Source organism: Adiantum capillus-veneris, chromosome 4 (genome assembly GCF_014529385.1).
Source record: "Adiantum capillus-veneris isolate H3 chromosome 4, ASM1452938v2, whole genome shotgun sequence".
Lineage (NCBI taxonomy): Eukaryota > Viridiplantae > Streptophyta > Polypodiopsida > Polypodiales > Pteridaceae > Adiantum > Adiantum capillus-veneris.
In genome coordinates, this window is record NC_140934.1 from 164,389,997 (window position 1) to 164,408,756 (window position 18,760).

Consider the following 18,760-nt stretch of genomic DNA (forward strand, 5'->3'; position numbering starts at 1 on the left):
TTCTTCACAGAAAAGAGAGTACAAAATGACTAAGTGCTAAAGCTGAAAAGTAGCACATATGTACATGCGGTCACTAAGTGTGAACTCGCTAGAAGCATACTAGGCTAGCACTATAAGTGTAGTCCAGCTGTAGAATCACTGGCAGAGATCCTCCGTGTCGGTCACCTAACGCGCCAGTGAGTAAATGCCGTAAGCGGCCAAGACCCGTAGTGGATGCCAGCTCAAGATGTAGAGCTCGACATCTCAACACATCGGCCACTTGATTATGCTTGCTAGCAATGTGAGAAATACAAAAAATGAAATTGCAAAAGGAAATTTTCCCACCTCATTTGTTTGTTGGAGAGCTTGGTCTATGTCATGAAGTACTTAAGGTTTTGGTGATCCGTTCGCAGAATGAAAGGAGTCCCCAATAAATAGTGCTTCCACGAGTGTAGAGCATGTAGAACTGATAAGAGTTCCTTCTCATATATCCTTAGAGCTTGCTCAATAGGGTGAATCCTTTGACTTTTGTAGGCTATGTCATTCCCTTCTTGAAGAAAAACAGCTCCAAGGCAATCACCACAGGCGTCACATTGGACCTCAAAAGGCTTTGAGAGATCTAGCAGTGTAAGCACAGGTTGAGAGATAAGCTTCTCTTTAATATTTTTGAAAGCATTGCTCTCCTTGGTGGACCATATATACCTAACATTTTACTTTGTTGGGTCATGTAATGGTCCCGCGATTTCTGAGAACTTTTCTATGAAGCGTCTATAGTATGCACAGATACCTATAAAGCTTCTTAGTTCATGCAGATTCCTTGGATTAGGCCATCCTTTTATTACCTCTAGATTTGATGGATCCATTTGGATGCCATCTTGAGAGATAATGTGACCTAAATATTGAATCTCTTGTAAGAAAAATTCACTTTTCTTTCAATTAGTATAAAGTTTATTCTCTCGTAAAACTTGAAATACTACCTGGAGGTGTTGCTTGTGTTTGTCTAATGAATTAGAGTAGATGATTATATCATCAAAGAACACTCTAGTAAAGGTTCAATGAGGCTTGAATAGCTTCTCCATTAGATGGTTAAATGCGGCTAGTGCATTGGTCAACCCAAAAGGCATGACAATGTACTCGTAAAGACCAAACGTGGTGCAAAATGTGGTCTTTACAATGTCTTGATCAACTATCCTTATTTGATGGTAGCCACTTTTTAGGTCAATCCTACTGCAGTAGTTCGACCCTTGTAGCTTATCAAAATAGGTCTTCTACCCGTAGAATGGGAAAACTATTCTTGATAGTGATTCTATTTAGTGCTCTATAGCTGACACACATACGATATGTGCCATCTTTCCTTTGCACTAATAACAGTGGTGAACAAAATGGAGATGATCTAGGCCTAACCATGCCTTTGTCAACCAACTCATGCACTTGCCACATAATCTCCTCTTGTTGAGATTGAGAAACTCAATAAGGAGGTTTATTAGGCGGTGAGCTTCCTGAAAAAAGTCAATTGTGTGGTCGTCATCCCCTCGTTTGGGAGGTAGTTCAGAAGGGATGTTGTCAATAAAGACATCTTGGAACCCCTTGAGGAAATTTTTGATAACTCTAATTCCTTTTGATTGTCTATATTTTCTTTTGCTAAAGCATTAGGTTTATTTTGAGAATATTTAACAAAAATCATATACACGGAAATAGAGCTCTTTATTGACTTATTGAAAGCTTGGTTATGTACAATGGGTATGGTACTATCCAAGTCCTTAGCATCTATGTACATATATTTTTCCCTGAACCTAAAGTAGAATTGTCTTTTAGGGAATTTAACATTGGCAGTCATGCAATCAAACCATGGTACCCCTAGGATTACATCCTCATGCTTGAGAGGAGAGATGAAGAAATCCTCCTTGTCCACATAGCTTTGGACATGGAGCCTCAATTTCCGAATTAAGGGAGTTACTGAGGCTTCTTGCCCCTTGAAAGCACCATCGGCAAGTAGGACATCTCTCATCTCATAGGCTTGGATGCCTAGCTTGGTGGCCAACTCTATGGATATGTAATTGTGAGTAGAACCAGGGTCAAAGAGAATGAAAGCATCATGTTCTCTTACCTTTACCCAAGCATGACATAGAGGAGATCCTTTGTGATGAGCATCCTCTTCTTGAGTTTCAACCAAGGTAGCTCTAGGGGCTCATTACGTGTATTCTTGTGGGCCAAGCACAATAGGTATGCCCTTGCTCCTTGCACTTGAAACAACGGTTATCTTTTTAATAATGCTCTAGCTCTTCAAGAGAGAGTTTATTTTTTTCTTTACAAACTCCCTTCTCCTTAGCTTTGTTGTTGTTGGTGTTGCCTTTGGGAGACTTTTGGACATTGTCCTTCCCCTTAGGCTCGTTACGGTCTTTGTTTTCCATGGGCATAAGATTTCTCTTAGCCCCTTTTTGGAAGTTGATTCTTGAAGCCACCATGGTATGGTGTATAACCGTAGATATAGTGTGTGGCCTTTGGGAGTTAGCATACTCCAAAATATCCTCAGTTAAACCCGCACAAAATTGTTGTTTTTGCTCTCCAAAATAAATCTTTTTGAAGATAGTGGCTTTGAGGTGTAAATCCCAAAACTTGTCTACATATTTGTGAATAGATTCGTAGAGAGAGAGAGCTTCAAGCTTCGCCATTCTTGGTGAGTACTTTGTCTTTGGCATCGGTAGCCCAAAAATGCTTCATGATGGAATCTACCAAGCTTTTCATGTTTGTGGAGCTTCACTATTTTCTTGTAGGCTAGACCACCATTGCCTAGCAGACTTTTGAAAATGCATAGCTACATGATGCAACTTAGAGGACTCCGTGAAGCCCTCATCTCCAAACGACGCATGGAATTGTTGGATAAAGGCCAAGACTTTGTCTATAGCACCAAATGTGGCATCGTAGGTAAGGAAAGAGATGTTCTTTCCTCCCTCTTTGAACTTTTTGATCTTGGATGACCTTTTCGAGGTAGCATAGGATTTCCTATGGCCTATTCTTTTGGGTGGTTCAAGAGCTGCACCATCACTTTCTTCAGAAGAGAAAGAGTATGAGGAGGATGGAGAAGAGGGTGACCTCTTTCTTGCCTTTTTCTTCCCTTGCTCCTCCTTGTCTGCACCATCACTTTCTTTAGAAGAGGAAGAGGATGAAGAAGATGGAGAAGAGGGTGACCTATTTCTTGCCTTTTTCTTCTCTTGTTTTCTCTCTTCCCTCTTTGAATTATGGTGTAGAGAAGTATGCGATGATCTTCTCCATCTAGGGAGAGTTGGAGAGTGTTTTACTTGCCGTCTTTGTGAAGCCATCTCCATCGAGATGGCAGGAGACTCGCTTCTTTCTCATTCTTCTGGTTGGGGTTCTACCATTGAAACTTGGGTTCTCCTTTGGGAGGGAGATGCCTCATCGAGTAGTAAGTTTTTGAGCCCTTCGTACGGATCCTCCTCTTTGAGTCTTCTTTTGGAAGTCTCACCAGGAAATTTCCTAGGTACTCTCTCTTATTGATGGGGAGTTTGGAGAATACTAGGGGTGCGCAATTGCTATAGCACTTCACCTTGGAGGGATGGATTGCCCAGTGCTTGTTGAAGCCTAGAAAAAAGATAGTTTACAAGCATAGGGGCATCATTAGTTGCTCTTTCATTAGCAAAATCAAAGCTATCAACATTCATTTCAATCTCTTTTCCCTTCTCAGCCATACTAGCAAATTTTAGGTGTAATTTCTACTTATTCTTTGGCACTTCAAGCCCTAGTTGCTACTTATTCTTTGGCACTTCAAGCCCTAGTTGCTACTCCTCTTTACCTTCAAAGATAAGCACTCAAGCATCTATACTTGTGGCTCAAATATTATTAACTGCACGGAATAGAAGAGAGGGTTCAACAGAGCCAAGACAACACTGATTTGTGTCAAGCTTCTAATAGCTCTATAATGGTTAAGCCATAGGCAATCCCCATAGGACTCCATTATTAAGACCATAGCTCTCGATGATATCCCCGTTAATTACATAAAGCAGGCATGCTTCAAGGATGATAAATGCCTATTCTACTTACTCTTTTGCAATTAATAACACCAACCATTTGTAGCAAGCTTGCGGACCTCCCTTCTTGAGCAAGAAAAGAGAAACCAATAGCTCTGATACCAATGTAACATTTAATGCACTAGTAACTTGTGTATAGCGTAAATTGATAACATAATAAAGAATTTCATTAAGAACAAGTTCCTAATGAGCATAGAGATAGTACTTAATTTGAGAAAGCAACATAGAAATTTACACCTAGCTAATTTGGCATTGACAATACTTGAAAAGAGAGAGAAATAGAACAATTGACAACAGTTAAGGACCGAATTTACATGGAGCCGGTCCCCCCTCCATAAAGACTTTGTATTATAGCTTCTCCCATCAAAGGAGTCTTTTGTACAATACAATTCTTGTGTTCCTTGACAAAACTCATCGGTGCAATGAAGATGGAAGCTTCATGCACCAGATTATGCTTCACCTAGTGTCCCTAGCCTCAGTCCCAAGAGCTCACACACCTTCAAAAATGGTGAGAGCTAGTAGGGAATGAGGATGATTGAGAGGAAGAAGATGTATCTTACAAGAAAGAAGTATTCTCCTCACATAATCACTCTAATAGCATAGTCTAGCTTAGTAATTAGCATGGTAGAGGAGATGAGCATGCCATTGAATCTTGGCACTTGGTTGGATTTGCATTCCATAGCCAAGAGTTTTTGGTGTAGGCCTCAACTTCTCAATGCTTGGAGAAGGAGATGGACTTCGTCTTGCACACATGAGCTGTGTGTGTGTGTGTGTGTGTGTGTGTGTAGCAAAGTGTTAGACTACAATGCAACCCTCTCTCTCTTCTTGGTCGACCCCTCTTGCAAATTACTCATGCTGGCTTCCCATTGGCCCCTGCAGAGATTAGCCAATCACAAATTAGAATCATAATTGATAGCCTTGTGACATGTGTCCCCCTTTCCCCTTTTGTGAGAGTTTTAAGTAATTAAAGTAATTTATTAAACTCTCATTCTACCTTTTAGTCTTCTTGCCAATAGGAATCAGGCAAGCCATTGGGATGCTTGATGCTCATTGGACCCCTTGCTAGAGTATCCAATAGTATTCTGGGGAACTTAATTTCTATTGATTCTTTTATCAAGAATTTTAAAATTAAGTAGACTAATATTACTCTAGCCTAATCCTCATTGGTCCACCTCTATGGCCATCCATTAGGATTTGAGGGGAAATTGGGGGAAATTGGCCTAGGATCCTGCCATGTGTCCGTTCTTCCCTTTGGGGAGAGCTTGGGAGTGTGTGTGTGTTTCTCTCTCATCCCTACCATTGTGGTTTGCCGCCTCCTTCCTATGGATGTGGGAAGAATTTTTAGTCTTCCCATGACCATCCAATTTTCCCCTACTTTGGCCTTTGGACAATTGAATTAAATTTAGGAATTTAAGCCTATGGAAGTATTAATGGAGCTGACCTTAGGTCTTTTAAGCCCCATTGAATGAAATTTCTCTTTTGCAGAATGTCCCCCTTTGGATCCCTATTTTCCCTCCTTTGAATCCCTGTAGAGACCGTTCTGACAGTCTTACCAATATTCTAGCTTTTACTCCCCTAGTACTTCCCCATATTAAATGATGAGTTTCACATGAGAAAATCATTTGGGAGAATTAGATATTATTTTTTATGACAGCCCTTATGGTTTTTACTTGTGGAGAGCCAAAAAAGGAAGTATCAAGCCCAACATCACAAAGTTCACAACCTCACACACACCTGAGTAAAGGTGTTGAGAATTAAGTGACCTAATGATGTGAAAAGGAGGTGATCAAGGATGCAATTGGAAGCTCTTAAAGGTCACTTTCTTCACACATAAGTGAAATTCAAGAGAGATTATGTGAGTTGAGTATTAACATTCACTTATTAAGAAAATAGCCTGAGTGACCACTAGCAAGGAGTGTCTCTTTGAAGCCAAAATGAATTGAGCAGGTTGATTTTGTGAAGCAATGTGATCAATCAGAGTTGTCCCAATTCTTAAATGGAATGGCATTAGAAACAGATCATATGACAGAGAGAAAAAGACCTAAGTGGAAGTGCACAAAACCTACACAAATCCTTCTACCAACAATCAATGCAAAGATATCAAGGAGTGTAGTGGCTCAATGGGCTTCCATGAACTTCTTCTCACTTAGCACACTGCACAATGATTTGTAAAGTTCTTAATACTAAAAAATTAGGGACTAGAAAATATACAAAGAGGAATAATCTCCTTCAAGTTCTAATACCACTTTATGGTTATGGTGGGAAGACCAGGGCGACATTCAACACTTTCGTATAATAGAGATTAGCAATCAAATACACACTTAATCAAAGCATGCATATATATATATATATATATATATATATATATATATATATATATATAGAGAGAGAGAGAGAGAGAGAGAGAGAGAGTAACTACAAAGTAAAGCTTGATTAGTGAATTAAATGAAACTCTATGTGATTAAATACACATTTAATCAACACATGCACCAAGAGAGAGAGTAAACACAAAGTAAAGCTTGATTATTGAACTAAATGAAATTGTATATGATAGCACCATCAAATAGAACTAAAGAAGTCAATACAAATGTGTAGTAAGTCCATATGAATCCAAGAACAGTCCCACATCAACTGGTAGAATATGGGGTCTTTTTTAGAAGCTTGAGGAAACAAGACTCAAATACATCTCGCCCGTCCTTTAAAAACACTTAAAACTAGGTACATGACTAGCACATGACTCTATATCACCTGAGATCCATGTAGACAAGTTGTGGTACACACCAAGAAGCATAAAATATATAACAAAGCCCACATAACATAATAGTATGTCCAGCTCTTCAATTAGCATTTCCAACCAGGCTACCTCACATGCTACCACTGCAACACCGTCATACTTTGTTTCCTTTACTTGACAACTCAATGTTGGGTAGCTTCTTGCTGCTCCATTTGATAGCAACACAACCAAGTGAAAATATGAACTACCCGTTAGTAGATCGCGATCAGATAGACTATTGGCACAATTTACATATGTGTAACTATATGGATGGACCTCCATGCCCGTCTCATAAGAGAGTGTTTAATCTAATGTAGAACTCACATAGCATAATGTGTCTCATTGCATCCAATGAGGCTTCTTGGGAAGTTGCAAAAATTGGCTCTCTATTACCACCATATAGCTCAAATATGGTCGTGAAATTGTTTTTAGTAGATCAACCTACCATAAATCTTCTCTATGGTGGATTTCTCAAACACACCAACCACATCAATTTGTACCTTTAAATTGTGATCAAAGACAAAGCAATAGACTTACAATAAGCTAGCATATCCAATGTATATTGCCTTTCTAATGCAGATTGCCTTTCTCACAACCATATGCCATGTTTTTTCTAAATTCCTAAAAGCTAATGTAGCTCTCTTTTAAATCCTTCATGTCAAACTCCTGCTTTAAGAGTCTCTTTACATGCTCAACTTTAGTCACATGATTGCCACCAAAAATCAAATCACCCACATAGATGCTAATGGTGGCAATACCTGACTCATTCTTTTGTTTATACCAAAAGTGATCCATATCAGCTATACACAGATCAATGGTAATCAAATGGGCTACAATCATTTAATGCCATGCTCTAGGTGTTTGCTTTAGCCCATACTCAACTTGTCTCACATTCCCATATCTTTGTGGCTACTCTATATACACCTCTTCTTGTAAGTCACCATGCAAGAACACATTCTTCACATCCATCTGATGCAAAATCCAACCTTTTTCTATAGCCACTTCAATAAGGTCCATCTTGTCTATGAGATTGAATGTATCCGTATACTCAATGCCATAAGTTTGTGCAATGTCTTTGCTACCAATTTAGCTTTGTACCTTCTCACTGTGCAACGTATTTTACCTTGTAAACCCACTTGCATTCAGTCACATTCTTTCCTTTTGGCAATGGAATTAAATTCCATGTCTCAAGTGCAACCATTTCCTCATCCATAACTCAATCATAATTTGGATCTCCAACATCCTCCTCAAAACAAGTAGGCTCTACATCTTGCACAATCTTTGACATATACACAATAACAAGACACATAACTATAATAAGTCAGTCCCTACAAAAGATTCCTTACTCTTCCATATCTTTGTGGTCCAAGGTCACCCTCTTTCAGCATGCATCCTTTTTGCACCCAGAGTCTTCACAAAGGGTATGCCAAACTCCTTATTAATAGTTTGCTCCGAGCCACTTGACTCACCATCATCAATGAGCTACACTCAAATTTGGCATCTTTGGATCATCATCAACCTTTTCTTTCCCTTTCCACATTTGATAACTTTGTAGGAATTACTCCATCACATACATATAGTGAATATAGCCACAGACTTTAGGGTGTGTCATGCTAGTTTTTGACAAGTAAAAAATTCTCCTCGAGTGTCACGTTCATAATGTATACATTGTAGGAATTTCTTTAGCCCAATAACAATGAGGCATATTCTTCTTATTCATCGCTATCCTTGCAGCTTTTGCAAAGGGCCCGTTCTTTCCACTTTGTGGAACATCATGAGCTACTGCAAAGTGCAATTGTGTGCATGGGATTGTCAAACCAAGGTGGAGCCAGAAACTGTTAGCGGGTCGTTGCGTGACGGACGTCTGCAGTATAGCTTTTTGGTACTAACATAATGTCAATACTCAAGGAAGTGACTCGGGATGGGGAACGGAGACTCAATGAGATTTTCAATCTCACAAAAGTGAACCTAAATGAATGTTCATACGTCTACAATAGCAAATCAACCACTTCCTATTCTGAAAATTTCTTTGCCCTTTCCTCGATTTCCATCTTTGTTGCCAGCTCTCTGAAAGGATTATTGTTGAGAGTGCTCTTATACACGATATACTGAGCTGGTAAATCTTTGGTCATGGGATTAAAGATGGAGGAGTCAACTTCAAAGAGTCCTGTCATGAATGCCTCCTCAAAGGTTTGCATGTAGTGTGAGGGCAAAAACATGACTCTTTCATACAATCCCATGATGATGTTTTTGCTTGGAATCTCTGTTACCATATTCCAGCATAGTCCTCTTGTGACTTCCACAAATACCTGCCAAGGATGCTCCGCTGCTTCTAAATCATTGAATGTCGTTATGTAGGTGAGCATCTTTGCAATTTCAACAAGCATCTAACATGCAAGATCTGGTATTTCCTTCATCTTGTTGATGACGCCTTTGAGTGTGTGAAGCATATACTTTTCTGAGGGGAGGAGGTTATTGCTTGGCTTGGTTTTGACTTGATAGTTTAGAACTACTGGTCTCCTGCTTTGCCATGAATAAAAGATTTCCCAAGATCGTCGTCTGTTGATGGGACAATAGGTTGGAGCATTTCTATAATAGGTTTCATCGGCTGGGCGCTACTAAAAACATTTCCTTCGCCAAGTTGGTTGATTTGCGATGATCATCTGTGCTTGTATGGTAGTGACAGGAACATTACTGTAATCTCCTTTTTGGTTGGTCTCAGGGGCAGGTAGCATTTTTCTTTTCCATAAGAGAGTCTCCTGCCTAATTAGTGGGAGTGCAATCATTTCATGCCCAAGATTTTTCACCACTTCGTTAGGAGTGATCATGAGAAGTGCAGATGACTCCAACACCTTGAGCTCGTATTGAAAATACTCTTTGTGTGAAGGGTCTTTGACTTCTGAGATCCACCGCTGAATTTCATCTTTTGCAGTGTCGGAGATTGATGTCATGGCTGGATCTTCAAATTCATACATTGCGGTTTTTGTGCTTGTACCTGGCATATCTACATGGTGATCTTTGAATGTGAAATGTCTCGGTCCTTCTGTTTGTGTGATTTCTATAGGGACTGTTTGCACTTGCTTCATCTATGTTGCCCTCTGAGCAATCGATTCTTCCTTTTCCTTTGCCAGTTGCTTCCCCAGTTCTTCAATCTCTTCATCTTTAGCTTTTTGCGAAGCTCTGTGCTCCACTGTCATGATTTTCTTGTCATATTGCTCTTGAGCAAGGGAATTCTTTAGATCCTGGACCTCTTTTGTCAACGAGGTTGGCTTAGCTTACGTGCTTGCTGAACTTGGCATTTCTTGCAAGGTTAAAAGCTGGGTAAGAGTCTTGATGACCACTGCCATTAGGAAGAGAATGAGGTCTAGGAGGGCCTCTTTATTTGGCACTTAAAGGAAGTCAAACCTTTTGTATTAAGAAAGTAATTAAAGGACAGCTTTTGAATTCAAATAGGCAAAACGGCTAGTTTATTTGAATTCAAAGTTTCCCTCCAAAATGGAATTTAAAATCTAGCGGGTAAAACCATATCATGTAGCATATCTATGGAAAGAGCTCGACGTGTAGATTGTGAATCTATGATCTCCACTCAATTTGGAGATCATATGTGGGACTTATGGAAGGCCAAAAATCATGAAACTTTCCACCTCCTTTTTTGGGGGGGGGGGGGGGGGGGGGGGGGAAGTGCATCCTTTGACCACTCTTCACATCTCTTACACACCCACCATTCTTGCACACATGGCGTATACCTACTCGTCAAAATATTAATCACCTCCATAATCTCATGGCAAATAAAGAGGCCCTCCTACACCCCATCCTCTTCCTAATGATAAGACTCTTGTAGCTTCTCATTATGTTCCTTCTCCCTGGCTAGCTCTTATTCTAGTCTCTGTCGCTCGACCTGTAGATTTGTGTTGGATTCATTAAATGCTTGGACCTCTTTTTAGTAATACACATCATTTTTTTGTTCTCTCTGTAATTCTGACTGGAGTTGTAGTTGTACTTTTTGCAACTCCTCGATTTTGCTTTGTAGTTTCAGTGTGTTTTCAACTGCTTTTGTTGCTTCCTTCTTTGTGTCCTCCATCTCTAATTCACGCAGGTTGTAGAGTGCTCTTTGGCATTGAAACTGGAGCTTGATCTGGTTTAAATGTGCATCAATGTCAAAGGACCTGATAATTTGTGCTCCTTCATCTACTACACCCTACGAATGAGGGGACCTTGGTTTTTTTTAACTTCTTCATCCTTGGTCAAAAGTACCAGCCTCATTAGTAATTTTCTCTTCTGTTATCTATACTTCATGAGCAGTCAAAATTGTAGTGATATTTGGTAGTGTTGTCTCTTCTTCTTGAATTGTTCTGCTTTGGTGACAATACTTTGTCTGTCGTTCGTTCAAGAGGGTCCACCTTCTCTTCTTTCTGTCTCCGTCTTTAAAGGTAATTTTTCCTCTTTTGTGATGGAAAGTTTTCTACTTGATTGTCGAGGTTGTCTAGACCACCTTCCTCTTCATGGCCTTCTGCTTTGTTATTGTTGTCTTTCTCCCCTGTCTTGGTAGATTCGTTGGATGATTCAAGATCATCGACGTATGGGCGTTTTGCGTCCTCTCTTTCTCTTTGTTCCATTTTTCGTTTAAGTTCATTTTGAATCCATTGTTGCATTTTGTTGGTAATGTTCAGTTTTTCTGCTGCCTCTTTTCTTTTATGTTTTTTGATTCTCTCCAAAGCTTCAGTATTTCTGTGCTGTAGAGGCATATCTTCCTCGTCCTCTCTTTCATCGTTTACCTCCATTCCAACACTTCTCTTTTTTTCATGCTTTCTGTTGGAGAAGTCTTTCCCTTTGTGCTTGTGCTTCTTCCATTGTCCTTCTTGCTTGTGTGATGGGAATTGCCTCTGTCGCCTGGATTGGCCTCTTTTTTAGTCTTGTGTGTCTAATTGCAAATTAAATTTTTTGTCCCTCATCCAAAGACTCATACTCGGAGGGAGTTTCTTTGTCCCTTGACTTAGCTTCTTCATTGTTTGGCGCATCTGATTCTGTCTCTTCGCTATCAGTGTCATGTTTCCTTGAGTTTTGCCTTTTTTGCTTGATCTCTGGTTGTGGCCTTGTAGATGGTCCTACTACTGGGGCTTCAATGCTCTTCTAGATTTGTGGATTAGATCCAGTTGTGCTTCAGCAGGTGGTAGTTGATCAATCATGCCTAATGCCTGGTAAGCGATTCTGGTCAGCATTGGTCCATCATTCATTTATGACTTACTCTTTTGGCTTCCTTTGATGTTTTCTTCCACTATATTGTCAAGGAGGTAGCTGCCAAAATCACAGCTGGCCACACTCTTCTTTCTGCCAACCCCATTGCCATGTGTAAAATTGGTTTCGTGTAGCACGATGGCTTTTGCACTTTGAAATGTTGCGATATTAGCTGTAGTGGCAACTTTGTCTTGGAGTAGATCAGGTCTTGATAGGTTAAATTGTGTCCTCTTTGCTTTAAAAATGCCTTGTCATTATATATTGCCTTGATTTTTTGCAATAGATTGTGTGTTCCTTGCTGTAGGTGAAGAGATTCATTGATTATCTTTGCAATGATTTTGACCTTGACAGTAACTTCATCTTTGTCAATGAGAGTTGCTTCCCCATTGTACTAAATGGAGCTGATAAGTTCATCGGCTCTCCTGAAGTCTGTTCCCCATGGAGGTAGTTTTAAAGAATTGTCCAATTATAGACATCTGACCCCTTCTAGCACTTCGGACCTTTGGTGTAACGTCTGCAGTTCCCTTGGAAAAAGGGTGGCCTTGACTATCACTCCATCCACTGCTTGGAACTTCTCGATGAATATGTTTGCAGGTATCGTTTCCAACACATGTTCCTTGATGTGATATTTCTTAGTTGAAGAAGAGATATCTATGATCTTGTATGGAGCCACCTCCCAGTCCCTTTTGCTTTTCTGTAGGGCATCGTGAGGCCAATTTCAGGTTGAAAATAGGGTTAAGAAATCACCAAAAACTGTCGAAAAGTTGAAAAAACACAAACTTGAACCATAAAATGAAAAATGAGCATAACTTTGTCAAAACTATCCCAAATTTGACCAAATTTCTCCAGTGCATCTAAGATTACTATAGTCACAAAGGCATGAGATCACAGATGAAATCTGGCTCTGAGGTACATGGATCGCAATCCATGTTGGGAAATATTTTGAAGATCTGATGAAACCATCTATTAGGGCTTATCAATGTGATGCCTTTATCCAAAATTTTTGAGATTTGGACCACTGGTTAGGAACTTAGATCAATTCTTGGTAATTTTCTTTAGACGTAGAGAATCTGGGTATTTTGGTTTGGATTTTGGGATCCAAATGAATTGATACTTCATGGCTAGGCTTTGTGTGATGTTCTAAGCCAAATGATGTGATTTTGTCTTTGTTTGGAAAAAAAGGTGCATGGATCGCGATCCATGTTGGGAAGGGTTTTGGAAAAACCTTTTGCACACATGTTCCTATAGGTCTTCCTAGCACACTGGTAATATTTTTCAAGTTTGGACTTGTTTTTCCTGTGTTTACTCAATTTTCCTATTTATGGTCATGTTTGTCTCGTGTTGACCATATTTGTTTTTTTGGATCCACTTTTGAGCACTTCCCTTGATCGACATTTGATAGTTCATTGACTCTGGATGATCTATATGCCTAAAAACCATTGTTTTGTCCAACTCCCTGACAAATTTCATCAGTTTCTAAATTCATCTAAAGTGGGAAATTTATGCATGCAATTTGCACAACCTTGTAGGTATCACTTTGCTTTGCTTTGCCCCTAATTAGACCTTCAATGTTGCTTCTTCTTGATCCTTGGGTCTTACCCACTTTCAGACTCCCTTTTGTTTTGGGCAGCTTTTGAATAAAGTCGGTGGAAGTTCCAAATCTGCTCTGGTTAGTGGGTTAGCTTCATGTTCCCATCCAGCCCTATTCCATAGTGTTTTTTTGGAAATGCGACCATTTTAGCCTTGATTAAATAGAAAATGACCCTTTGCAGACTGAATGTACCAAATCATTAGGTTTTAATGATTTTAAGACCCCTTTTGTGACTATTTTGCATGGTCGGTTATCCTTTTGCCTCCTCTAGCCAGTGATTAACTTCTACCCTGATTTTGTCATCAAGGTACATGGATCGTGATCCATGTTGGAAAGGGTTTTGCAATTGCAATTAGTGGAGTTTGTTCCTGGGCTTATGGGAAACTCAATGTGCAATTTTTATTGATTTTAGGGTTTGGGGAACATGGATCATGATCCATGTTCCAACCCCTTTTGCAACTGTTTTTGCATGGGGTGATTCTGCCAGCTGTCTGGTGTCTACTGAAGAAAGGTTTTTGGTTTTGGGAAAGTTTTGAACTCCCCCATTAGCTCTGACAACTTGTAGAATTTCCGTATTGGATTTTGATTTAATATGCTGTTTTGGTATTGCTTGTGCAATGTAGAGCATATACAATTGTTCTTGTAGGGTTAATGATCAAACCTATCAAATCTGGTGGAGTAAGAGCTTCTATAGTGGTCGCAGCACGTAGAAACACGGCATGAATCTCTAAGCCTCTCTCTCTCTCTCTCTCTCTCTCTCTCTCTCTCTCTCTCTCTCTCTCTCTCTCTCTCTCTCTCTCTCTCTCTCTCTCTCTCTCTCTCTCTCTCTCAGTGAGTGCAAATGAGATTAGCTTGCCCCATTTTGATTATATGTTCCCTACCTACTCGGAATGCCCCATTCATACTTACCTCCATTGATCATATCTTCATGTTCATATCACCTGTGGTTTGAGCCGTTCTTCATTCTGATATTCGATCGACAAATGGCCTTTAATTTTCAGTTTTGATCCTTCAAAGTTGGCTCAAAATTTGTCCTATGCCAAACCTTTTCATATTTGCCATGTTCGAAGCCCTTGGTTTGAGGATTCGGCGTTTACTCTCAAAAGTCAATTCCAAATTTCCTGGCTCGACTTATTAATTTTTGTTGATTATTTGTCCTTTTTAGTTTTTTGTGTTAAGAAATAAAAGAAAATTACACACAATTATTATTAATTGGCCAAAATTTTGCCAAAATTATTGTAATCACTCATATACACATATTCCTAGCCTCGCATCTTATTTTTTGTGAATGGTGTCAATATGGCTCATGATTATGCTTGCTAAGAGCTAAAAAGCTCTGAAGAATTGATGCCATTGTTCCTTCCAAATTGAATGATTTTTGATGTTCTTTCCCTTCTGTGCAGCTGAGACCTATAAAACTCAATAGCATTGTTAGCAATGAGTAAATCCTCCTTTAGTTTAACAATTATGCCTTCTTGATTTGAAATCAAGTTGGCATCTCCCTCAGTCCTTATGGAAACAATCTGCAGTTGGAAAATCTTATTTCCAACTGATAGTTTTCTCTTTGCCAGACTGAATAGTTCAGTTGGCTCTGTGAGGCAAAGTTTTTGACAAGGTCAAGAGCCTTATGAACTTTTGAAATAGAAATTTGATCTCCAAATATACTAAACAATACTCCTTCCTTCAAATCCTGTTTGGCTTCTGTTGTAGGACTGTACATTTTCTTCCTCTTCAATTTCAAGGATGGTTTAGGAGAGAAAAAGATACCTGCCTCAACATTGGTAGTGGGTTCTAGGATCTCCATTAAAGTGTCTAGATCAGTATCAAACTGATCCCGCAAGCTTTTCCGCATTTCCTCTTCTTCCTGTTCACTTTTTGATGGGTCCCTGTTTTGGCTTTGAGGATCCCGTCCGTAGCTTTTTTCTTCTATTCTTTGCTTGAATATTTCCCACTTCTGTATCCTTGTTGCTCTCAACGTGATCCCCACTGTACCAAAATAATCTTGGTTGGATAAACCCCCATATTCTATAGCACTTAAGGTTGTTCCCCCCAAAGTTGTCATGCTTATTGCATGAACCTGTAGAGCAATGAGAAAAGCTCCAATATTTGTGGATCTGTCCTTTCTTTTCTTCTTCTGAAAAACTTCTGAACTGATCCTTTGAAAGAGTAGGTTGGCCCAACCTATCTTTCTTCCACCTTCATCAGCATGAAGAAGAAAATAATTTTCTTTAGAGATATACTCAAGTTTGACCAAACACATACCTTCTCCAAATACCACTTGATTTGCTGAAATCTGAAAGGGTTTTGCAGTTTTCTCACTAGGTAGTAGCCTCTGCCACCTTGAGTCTGTCCAAACTGTGATTCCATCATAGCATCTGAAGCCCTCCCAACAGAGTTATCTTCCTCCAAATGTAGCTGAAACACTTTAGAGATTAACTCTGGGCTTAACCAAACACTACCAAATATGTTACCGTTAGTGTCTTGAACATGGATTAATAAGGTCATTAAAGAATGATTATTCCTCCAATGCTTCCAGGGCAACACATCGTTCTCAAAGAGACCAATCTTCTTGAGCCATTACTTGTGTGCTACTACCTTAAAATCCAATTGTTGATGCATGTCAAGGAATGTGTAATTGAGAGGACCAGCTTCCATGGCGAGTGGTGACTCTTCAAGAGGTGTAGACAACTCTTCATCATCATTATATCCGTAGCAAAAATGGCATGAGCAGTATGCAAAGCTTTCCTTGCTGACCTTCTTGTCCCCACATCACTGTGCTCATCAGTCTTTTGAGAAGGTGAAGCAGAAGAGACATCAATGGTGAGAGGTTTTTTAGACATGTCTACAGAGAGAAGCAAAAGGCAGAAGGAGAAACACTTGCAGGGTGATTGTAAAATAACTTGTGGTAAAATGATCTCGGGGTAGACTTAAATTCAAAGTTTGAAATCACCCAACGTGACTCTTCACCAGTAATCATGTAAATCCCCACAAAATTTTCCACATGCTTTAAATCATCATTAATCTTAATCTTGAAATGAGGGTTCCCACCCATGAAAGGTTTCAGTCTAAAACCATTGACTGCTTTATGGAATATTCTGCCTTCAGAGTCTGCTAGTAAAAATGTTGAATCCCCTATCTCTTCTACAATTTGAAAAGGACCCAAATACCTCAGTTTGAGTTTTCTTGGCCTCTTGCCAAGTCTTCTATTATACATCAGGACCCAATCTCCTTCTGAAAATGATTTGTATTTGATATTCCTATCTACCCAAGCCTGTCTTTTCCTTGGATAGCTTCAATTACATAAGTAGCTTGAATCCTTCTTTCTTCCAGTTTCAATAGTTGCTCTTGTCTACAAACTCATGATTCATCTGTTGACAATTTATATTGAATTGCAACTCTCAAACTAGGAACAACAAATCCCATTGGAACAATTTCTTTCAAACCATACACCATCTTGAATGGTGTCATCCTTATGCTTACTTTGAATGCTGTCCTGAATGCCCAGAATGCCAAATCTAATTTTCTATCCCAGCTTTTCTTGTTCTCTGAAACAATTCTTCTCAAAATTCTTACCAGAGTTTTGTTAGTGGATTCTGCCTGACCATTAGCCTATGGATAGTAGACTATGGACTTCTTATGGATAATCAGGTGATACTCAATAAGCTTCCTGATTACTTTATTGATAAAGTGTCCTCTTTGATCTGAAACCAATTCCATTGGACATCCAAACCTTGTCATTATATTTTTGTAAAGAAATTTAGCCACACTCTCTGCTCTGTTGTCTTTCATGGCCTGTGCTTCTACCCACTTGGTACAATAGTCTGTTGCCACAAGAATATATTTGTTCCTTGTAGACTTTGATGTTGGCTTCATAGGGCCCACAAAATCTAATCCCCATTTTTGAAAAGGTTCAAGAGGTAAAACAGGTTGTAGAGGCATCCTATCAACATTTGAGGGTCTGTCATCCCTTTAAAATGTCAAACATGTCTTTAAAAACTAATGGGAATCTTTAAAAACTGATGACCACCACAAACCTGCTTGTAATATTTTCTTTGCTGTGACATCCCTTGAAAAATGTCCTCCTGCTGAATGAGCTTCAGATAATATTGCATTCTGTTCAAAATGTTCCACACATCTCCTGAGAATTTGATCAATTCCCTTTTTATACAAAACTCCCATTATTACTGTAAAAATCCTGCTTTGCCCTGCAAGTTTCTTTCTTTGTGTAACTACCATTTCTCTTGGTAAAACACCTTCAAGAAGAAAGTACAACACATGTGTATGCCATGCTTGCTCTCATTTTGTTGAAGAAGGTGGGGCACATTATTGTTAGAAGACCATCATCTCTACATTATATTCTTTATCTTCTTCTTCTACCATCCTCATTCCATGTCTCTTGTTCATGGTGCATTGCTCTCTTTGTAAGATACAACCTTGACACTCTATTGATGTGCTGCGTGCCATGCTTTGGAGTCGAGGATCTTACACTTTAGGATTGATGCAAGGAGGGACATGAATGCTCAAGGTATCAATGATCTCTATCACCTACTACTGAGACTCAAACAAAAGAATGTAAATTTCAAGCGCGTTCAATGATAAGGCGATGAGATTTTCTTGTGCTCAATAGGATATCTCTTTGCATTCCAAGTCTCCCCAAAATGAGGAAATAACAAGGGCATTTATTAAGCATAACATCAACACCCATGGATGGAATAGATAAATTGTCCTTTACGATCAAGCCCTTACAAAAATGGAATGCTGATCTAAGAGACTAATAGTTCAATCCTTTCCAAGCACATGATATCGAAGGAACACCTCCTCCCGGGAACCCATATGGATATGAGTTGAACTTTTTCATCACAAGTAATGGATACTCTCTCTCTCTCTCTCTCTCTCCCCCCCCCCCCCCAAAACAAGCAAATGATTTATTATAGAGTGATGGTTCAATTGTGCCATACTTACTAACTTGAGATAAAGGACTTGAATAATCCATTAAGATGAATAGAAGAGAAGACTCATTGAAAAGAAAGGCCATTTCCCAGATGGAAAACATAGATGAGGATGAAGACAAAAAATATTCATTCAAATCAAACAAATAAAAGGTTCTTTTGGCTAATAGAGGTGCCAAAATTTTTT